This window comes from Vicia villosa, linkage group LG1 (genome assembly GCF_029867415.1).
Source record: "Vicia villosa cultivar HV-30 ecotype Madison, WI linkage group LG1, Vvil1.0, whole genome shotgun sequence".
Classification (NCBI taxonomy): domain Eukaryota; kingdom Viridiplantae; phylum Streptophyta; class Magnoliopsida; order Fabales; family Fabaceae; genus Vicia; species Vicia villosa.
Window position 1 is genome coordinate 29685783 of NC_081180.1, and position 9728 is coordinate 29695510.

At 30.4% G+C, this 9728-nt stretch overlaps 1 long non-coding RNA gene across 1 annotated transcript; it reads left to right on the top strand.

Annotated features, from left to right (window-relative positions):
• Positions 1–7784: 7784 nt before the first annotated feature.
• Positions 7785–9461, top strand: LOC131603648 (uncharacterized). The gene is made up of 2 exons (XR_009284473.1): positions 7785–8765; positions 8845–9461. It is a non-coding gene; the product is annotated as an uncharacterized LOC131603648 (long non-coding RNA).
• Positions 9462–9728: the final 267 nt, after the last annotated feature.

Genomic DNA, 9728 nt, shown 5'->3' on the forward strand with positions numbered 1-9728 from the left:
AAAACTGACCACAAAAACCAATGTGAATCCAACAACAATTAACCCGCTAATCCGTTAACCCGGAAACCATACCAACCCGAACCATACCTGTGCGGGCCTCATGGATTGGTCAGTTTGGGCCGGTTCAAAAAATCATGTCCAACCCTAGTTGGATCCTAGCGATCGTCGTGTATATAATGGCTTTTTGAATTAATACAAGTCTCTTTGATTCAAAAAATTACATATTAGATTTTGAAACTGAGAATTATTTGTTTAAATTTGCACTCTACGTATTAAATACTCCATTCATTCCTATTTATAAGCAAATTTTGACTTTTTACGTCATTGAATAAATGTTGTATTTGGATGATATAAAGACTAGATACATCATTAATGCAATAAATGTAAAATGTTAAAATTTTCTTATAAATAAGAATGAAGGGAGTATTTTTGTAATTTAATGAAATAGGAAGAATTTAAACATGTAATGACATGAGTTTTTTGTTTTTATTTTATTACCTAATTCATTTTTGGGGGAAAAGGGAGACAAAAGTCCAAAGAAAACAACAAACTAAACTACACAAACACTCTTAAAAATGCAAGTTTTTAATATATCATCAGAAGGAAATTTTGAAACTCATTGAAAGAGTCTCAATAATATGGATATTAAAATAACCCTTAGAAATACTGAAGTTGACTAACTTATATGCATTTATGTTGTTTTCATGCCATGGGTGATTAATTCAAACATGCTAGTTATAATTCAGAATACTCTATATACAACGAACTAGGGTGGGAACACCTTTGTTGAACTTAATATTTTTCTCTACCATATCCAAAAGGGCTTTAGAGTCGCTCTTTAGTTGTAAGTGTGTGACTTCTTGTCTTCAAGTTAAATTCAGACTGAGGTACATGCCTCACAAATTTGTATGGAGAGCATCATAATCATCAAACTTTTGAGTTGCTCTTTATTTGTAAGTGTGTGACTTCTCGTCTTCATGTCAAATCCAGACTGAGATATACACCATACAACTCTGTATGGAGAGCATCATAATCATCAAACTTTTGAGAATAACCATTTAGCAATTTGTTATTTGAATCTCATAGCAGACATTCACACCTTACAAACAGTTTTCTTTTCTTTATATGTTCAATCACAATTGAGCTTTAACCACTATTTGTTGTGTTTTTTCCGGCTAATAAATGAAGTTCCATATTTACGGGCTACCTAATGGAGTTGATTACAATTGTCAACACCTTTCGCCATTTTAAAATAAGATGTGCAGGATCTTATGGTCTTCAAAAGCTATCTCCAATTTTCAAAATTATGTTCATGTCGCTGGTCTGTAATGTTTTTGAAGAACTTATTTATCCCAACAATTTAGAGAGAAAAATAAATTAGTAATATTAATAAAGGGGACTAACTTCAACTACTAGAATTTTCGCTTATTGTGACCGAATTAGAGACCGAAGAAGCTTTAAAATCGGTCACTAATAAATTCATCCGCGACTAAATTTGCGACCAAGATTGTGCAATAGCAAAAACCCTGGTCGCTAGTTCGTAACAACCATTTTAGAGACAGCCTTTTAGTGACCGAATTTAGAGATCAAATTCAGTGGCCGATTTCAGAGACTGATATCAGCGACCAAAATCAAAGACCATTTTTGTGATTGATTTTGAATTAATTTATATGTTTGTTGTGACCAAATTTGCTATTGATTCGGAAACGTTGTATGGTAAATTCAGTCTCTATTTGTTTCTCTTAAGTCTGATTTTTGTTTTATAATTATTATTATAGTTTACAATCCCTGGAAGTAATTTTTTAGATCTAATTTAGGGCCCTTTTTTTTTGTTTTTTTTAAAAAATGATTTTTACAGGGTTACATAATTTTGTGTAAAAAAATTTACAAAGAAACTTTATATAAAAGCTTCAAATGAAAATTTGGCTTGAATAATTATTCTAAAAATGTGAATTTAAGTATTTCATTTATTTATAGGAAAAATTTGGATATCAAAATTTTAAAAAATCACTTAATTTTGAAGCTATTTCAAATAGATTTTCATTAAAATTATTTTTGAAATAACACTTTTTTTAAAAATTGTAATTTTTACTAAGTTTTGGTCTTCAATAAGTATTTTTATGTTATAGCATGTCAAAATTAGTGTTTTATTTTAGAAAAAACGAATATGAAAATTTGTAACATCATGAAAAATGATTTTGAAAAATCTATTTTAAAAAATACGAAGAAAAAAAAATCTATTTTTTAAAGCTGAAACAAACATGTTCTTAATATCTCCAAGACTATTTCATACACACCAAACAGTTAAACAAGCACACAACAATAAACATATTATATTTAAATATTACTTGTAGATATATATGAATCATGTGATCAATTGCCCTTTCCAAAAGACTTGAGCCAATCACAATTCTTTGAATAACTATCGAACACTCCTTTGTTCTTATTGAGGAGATACATAAGCCTTGGTTTCGAGACCTTTAGATTATGAGTATGCATGATGCAAATGCATGAGTTTCCTAAATGAGAGGTAGTGAATATGAAAATGAATGAAAAATCTAAGCCAAATAAAAATTTAAAAAAAGTAGGACAAATTTAAAGTATGACAACACGTGTTAGATTAACTTTGACATAAATTCTAGTAAATCATTCTAAGTAACAAAAAAAAAGTTTGAAGATCCTCCTTAAAAGGATTTCCAACTATCTAAGCTAAAATCCACAAAAGGCTCATATTATAATAAACCAAATTTAAACTTGGCATTATAATAGACACCCTAATTTTATTAATCTCATAGTGGTTACAATAAACTTTGGTTTTCATTGACTAATGGTAAAATATTGATCAAAGAACATTCATGGACCACCATTTATGACTTTAGCATTATCATTCTCATTGTCAAACTTAACCATGTAGGAAGCATTCCAGCATCCTTCAAATTGATCCTTTATATAAGCTTTCACACCCTTTAGAGTTTTGTCTTCATAGTGTTAAACTATTCTCTCTTAAGTGTTGTATAAATTTTTTATGAGAGGTGCTATATTGATACCAAATTAATAACACCGTATCAATACACCGTAGCTACTACATTTCATCCCAAAAGTGGCACAAATTCCAATACACCTAAAATATAATAAAAAAAGACAAAAAAAATAGATTGTATAGTATATATCTACGGTGTATATGTTAAATTTGATGTCATTATATCATTTCTGAAATTTTATAGAAAATTTCTTTATCCACCTTCCTATGGGGCTCACCCCCAGCGAAAACCCCTAAATACCCCTGCTTCGGAAATGCATTTCCGAAATAATTTTTTTTAAATTTTTTTTCAGAATTCGGAAATGCACTTCCAAAAACATCAATTAGGGGGTGTTTTCGGAGATGCATTTCCGAAAACACCTATTTTTAGAGATTTCGGAAGTATACTTCCGAAAAATACTTACCCAGAGCAACAAGCATTCCTTTTCCTCTTCGCTAGCAGTAAGCAGATCCAGAAAGGTTGGCCAGCATTTCTCTGCACTTTCTACCTAATTATTAGCTCTTGCACCACTCAAGACAATAGATTCTATATGAAATCTGAAAAAAAAACTCCATCACAGTTGCATAATAATCACTACAGATTAGAACTATATCTAAAGGGATTAGCTAGAAAACAAAATGTAAAACTAAGATTGTATATTGTTAATCCATCAAATACTCCCAACAACAACAACATCATCATTGTACATTAAACATGTTAGAGGAGAACAACAACAAAAATCAAAGAAGTATAACAAAAGGGCTTCTTCTGTTTGTCATTAGTAGTATAACCCAATGTAAAATGTAACTAAAATGAAAACGAAAAAAAAAGTTACATGAAACGTGAAAGAGAAACCGTAAACTAACATAACAAGATCTTGAAGTTATGTTTTTTTCAACATGGAAGTTGTTCTGGGTATACATTTTTCGGAAGTATATTTCCGAAATTCCCAAAAATGGGGGTTTTCGGAAATTCATCTCCGAAAACACTCCAATTTCATGTTTTCGGAAGTGCATTTCCGAATTCTGAAAAAATTTTGAAAAAAATTACTTCGGAAATGCATTTTCGAAGTAGGGGTATTTTTGGTTTTTCACCAGGGGTGACCAAGAAAGTAGGGAGGTCTATAAAGAAATTTTCATTTTATATTGTTCCATACTTCAATTTTTAAAAATGATCGTTTTTTATACATAAAGACCAATATTAGATACAATCTGGGGCAGTTTTAAGGCCCAGCTAGCTCGGACACGCGCCCGGGCTCAACCTCTATTTTTTTGTATTCCCCAATTAAATAGCCGATTTTTAAATAAAATCAGGGGCAAAATTAAGGGCTAAATTAGTAAAAATATAGTGTGAAAATTAAAACAGATGAATAATTTATGGTATAAATTTTTTGCCCAGGCTGACTAAAATTCCTGGCTCCGCTACTTGATACAACTTCACTCACACTAGTTAGTTTATACTGGTTAGTTGCTCATACTAGATAGTTGTTTTGTATTTCTTCGTGTAACAAGAATTTTCATGATTTATACAATTAATTGGGTATACTTTTATTTGCTTTTCTCTCATAAGTGATTTATATCAAATATAGGAATATGACATCAAAGCCAATGTATTATTATTAATCCGTTAGATTTTGTCTCAATTTTATTGTGAAAATCTTCACAAAACTTCATTGATTTTTTACTTTTCTATTTTCTATTGGATTCTTGAGGATTCATATCAACAAATTTGGAAAAAAGATAAGAGCAACATTAAAAAATATTAGTCATCTCAATAAATTTAACATCATTAACCTAAATTCAGAAACCACAAGCAAGTATTATTAATAAAAAAGACAAAAATTAAAAACTTGGGGAGACATAATGTTAGTAAAGCAACTATATAAAATTTCCGCACAATAAACAACAATTCAGAAACCACATACTTTTGTGCCTATATGAACACACTGGGTTAATTATTGAAGTTGGTGATTTGATCTTCAAGTGAAGTACGACTCTGGTCACACACTTCTTCTCCAACCGAGGAGGTGTACCTGCAAAGATATATACTCTTTCAGGGCTACCAAAATAAGATAAAATCATTAACATGTGAAAAAATTTGAAAAAAATTTCAAGAATGTATTTTCTTCAGTTGAGATGTAGTTTAAACATGAAGTAATCTAAGAATTTTATCGAACTTTCATGTCATTGTTTGCATCTACTCGGGATTTATGCTATGACACGTGTTTTTTTTGATTCGCATTTGTATCATAATGGTGCATTGTTTTTTGTTTTGTTTACGTTAGGATCTTCTGATCTAGTGATTTTATGTTGAATCGTTGGTTTCAATGGTTAACACATATGTTCCTAACTATAGATCCTTCTCGACAATTTGTTCTAAAATATAATTTTTTTCATTTGACGCACAACAAGAAAATGTAGGATTAGCTACCATATTTTTACTACAAAGTAATTTTGTAGCTAATTCCTATTTAAAAGACAATCATATATTCAAATTACAAATAATTAACCAACTACTTACTGTTAAATATACTATTTATCTATTTTTTTTATTTAACAAGTAATTTATTAGACTATATGACTTTTCTTTTCGAATAAAAAAAGTTATATAATTTTTATTGAAATAGTTTATGAATATCAATTGTGTTTTTTATACATAAATAAAATTTAATTATTTAATATAAAAATATATTTTCTATCTATTGTTTGGTGTTCACTCTCAGATATTGTATCTCAGCATATTCATCTCATTCTCCGTTTCCGACCGACCTGTCCGTCTCCGTCTCCGTCTCCGATCGCCACCGTCTTCCTCCACTCCGATCGACCTTGTTGTCTTCCAAGTCCGATTGTCCTATTTCCTCCATTTCCGGTCGATATTGCCTTCCTCAATCTCCAATTGAAATCGCCAGTCCCCTCAATCTCCAATCGATCCCTCATCTACTCTTTGTGTTTGATGGATCTATGTTCTTTCATCCTCCTTCTCCCCCTAGTCTTCGATTATTGAGCGATCTCTTATTTCAGTCCCAATTCCAAACCCTTTGTTTACTTCAGCGTGGATAGACTGATAAGAATTTTGTTCTTAACAGAGGTTTCAATTGTGAAAACGGTATGTGTTATTTGAATCTCTTTTCAATTGAACAAAATTGTTCAATTGGACACATTTATTGTAATTTCACTGTTGAGGTTGCATGCGATTTTTCAATTGTTTTTCATTTCTCTATTTAGGTTTTACACGAATTGAACTTAGGTTATTGAACACAGGTTATACACTGCTTATGATTATGGTATCATACTAGCCTCTGATTTAGATTTAGAAGCCTCTGAATTTATGATTGTTTTGGTTTGGTGTATGGTTTAACTCATTTGACAGTGCCTTTATTGTAAAATGTGTTGTTTATGGTTTAACTCATTCTGTTTGATTCGATAATATTGTTCAATTTTGTTGAAGATATATATGAACTCGTATGTTAATCATTTGATTTGATAATTTTGATCTTGTTGATCTTATGATTTTAATAAATTTTTGTTTTTCTATAAGGATATGTTATAAATGATCTTAGGACATACATATGTATTAGTAGTATATTTTCTACTATTTATACAGTGCTTCTTATTTGAAACATCATAATAGTGAAAGAAACAATGTTATTATTAATAATTTGATTTCAATGATTTGCAATACAGGTGGAAATTGCAATAGTGTTTTACGTGACATAAAAAGCTGAACAAGATACTAGTTGAAACAAATAGTTTCAAATTTTTATTGAAAACAAAACTTAGTTTTCATGATCCAAGTGTATGTTTGGATTTACGATGAGATTAGTAGAATTAGAGTGTGCTTCGGAGACTTTTTACAAAAGCTATACACTTCAGATCTTCAACAAAATTAGTGTTATTATGGTATTGTTTTCCTACTATTTTCTCTTAACCCCAATTTTTCAATCCAATTCTTTGAACGCAACAAACTAAAGCTTTCGATTTTTGTTGTATTTGGTTGCAGGGTACTTTTGCTGACGCTTTTCTTGCCGACCTCGATGAACTCTCTCAATAACGAGGCTGAAATTCCAGTGAGTTTTTAATTTTGAATTTTGAAGAAATTTATTTTGTATACATGATTAAATTGATGAACAATGTGGGTGGGTTTATCTAAGGCAGATAATGATTTGGAAAAACTTAACAATAATGACTTGGATAGTGTTTATAAGTTGCAGAAAAGCCAGAGATACATTGATATTATACAGGTTAGTTAGTGTTTATTTGGATTTGAATGGTTTTGTATTGTTGTGACTTAGGTAGTGTTTCTAAGTAGCAGAAAACCCATAGATACATTTACATTATACAGGTTTGTTAGTGTTTACTTGGTTTTTAGTGGTTATGTATTGTTATGCTTGTTGTTTACAGTACACAATCTAATTCTACTCTAGATTAATACTATCAACCAAAAACTCCCCTAAACTCTGTCGTTTTCAATTCAAGTAAAAAAGTAATAATAACACCCTTTTTGCATCTTACTCTGCCACTAAACCGTACAACTGTGCCAAATCTAATTAAAATAGTAATCAACGGTTCCAATAGGATCACTAATCATTAGTATTATTCTAACACATGGCAACACCATTATAGGAGATTCATACTCATACGCCTCTGTTTCTTGTTTACTAAAACAACAGAACGACGCCGTATGGAGAGTCCATTAAAAGTGAACTGAGACGGTGAAAGGATCTGCAGGGTTATAGAGACGGTCTACATCCGAATCAATTTCGGTTCGTAATCTTTAGTCTTTTCTATTATTCCTCCATAATCTGAAACTAAGCTCAATTTTGTTAAAGATTGTTTATATTAAATTTCTGATTTGGGTATTTTTGCTATTGATCAATAATACCTTAGCGCTCAGTATGTTATTTATATTTAATTATTTTTTCAAATTATTATTCAAGTATCCGTGTGTAAGGGCTTAATAGTCTTGGGTAGCTTCATCGCCTAATTGGGTTTGGGATAGCGGTGGAGTCAGTCTTGCAGTTGAAGTTAAGCAAAAATGGTAAAAATGTTGAGGAAGATATGTGTTAGGTGTAAAATTGGGATAAGTTGTGAAGGCTCTTTGTAAATAGGCTCTAAGTATAGCCTGAAATCCAAGTTGTCTAAGAAGGTAAGGACTTTCGGGTTATGTGCATCGGTTTTCGGACTTAGATCCAATAGAATTAAAATTAGATTCTAAAATCAGTATTAATTATATTCATGAGTTGGATTCAAAAAATTGTGAAATAAAGATTATTCCCTTATATATTTTAAATTTGTTAGTGAATTGGGTGTTGGATAATAGACATTAATAAGTGCTTTTGATAGAAATGAAGACTGGGTTGCTTAACCTTCGCGATTTGATAATATTTGAGTAGTCTTTTGTTGGTTTATATTTTCTATTTGTATATCATTTGATAACAGTAGCCTTTTAATGTACCCGATGTTTAGAATTTAGAATTTAGAACATTCTATACTATCTTGATAAAACCCTTCAATCATACCTTATTGTTGTGTTTCTTGTCCTTAATAGATTCTCGTTATAAACCCTATTTATTTCACGCATGGAGACACTGGTCTTGGTCTATTCCTGCTCACTACTTATACTCACTCTCTCATTTTCATTTTCAGATTCTCTCTTTTACCCTTCCACACACTTGTTACTCCTAATACTCGCCACCACTCTTCTTCTCTATCCTTCATCCCTAAATCTCCAACCATGTCACTTAAGGTAACTTCAACATTTTCATTTTTTTCTTAACGAAACCCTAATACAACAATTTTCATTACCTAATCACCAATTTCTGCAGGCTGCTTCTGGTTCTATACCAAGTGCAGAGAAAAGTAGTAGCTCTGATGTTGAGGAGGTTGTCAAATCTGAGACATACAACAATAACATGACAGAAGCCATGGGTGCTGGTATGTTTTATCATATTTTGGTTTTCATTTGCTAAGAAAAAATTGTAATATTTGTATTCGGTAATAATTAATTCGGACTTATAGGCATGAATTAGGAATGAACTACAACTTCATTCTACCAGACTTGATTGTCGGGTCATGCTTGCAGGTTTTCTTTTTGCTTTCGTTATGATCCACTTCTGTCGAATATATAGTTTGGTTTGATCCTCTGACTTCTTTTTAATTTTATCTTAAACAGCCCGACTTCTGAAGATGTTGATAAGCTGCGTAAAATCGGAGTGAAAACTATATTTTGATTACAGCAAGACCCAGACCTAGAGTATACTGAATATATTTGTTTTATATGGTTCATTTTCAGCATTTGTGACGTGGTACACTGATTTAATCTAAAAAATGACATGGTCTTCAATTATTAGTAATTGTAAATAAAAACCAAAATTTTCTCGGTTGATATGTGTAACTTAAATATAATAAAAGTAATTGCAATTTATAAAATTGTTTTTTTCTATATTGTTAATTGTTAATGATATTATAAATTGTTTTTAAGTTAATTTAATTATTAGTGGATTAGTCATACAAAATGAAGATATATAAAATATGAAACTTTTTTTTTTCATTCTGGTTATAGTAATTAGGAGTATAATTTTAAATGAAAAAAAAATTATATTATTTAATTTTTTAAAATTAATTTTGTTTCTTTAAACCAGTGGTTACAAAATTTTGAAATAATTTTATTTAGCTTGAGATTCGCTACGACGATGTTGCAGCCATATTG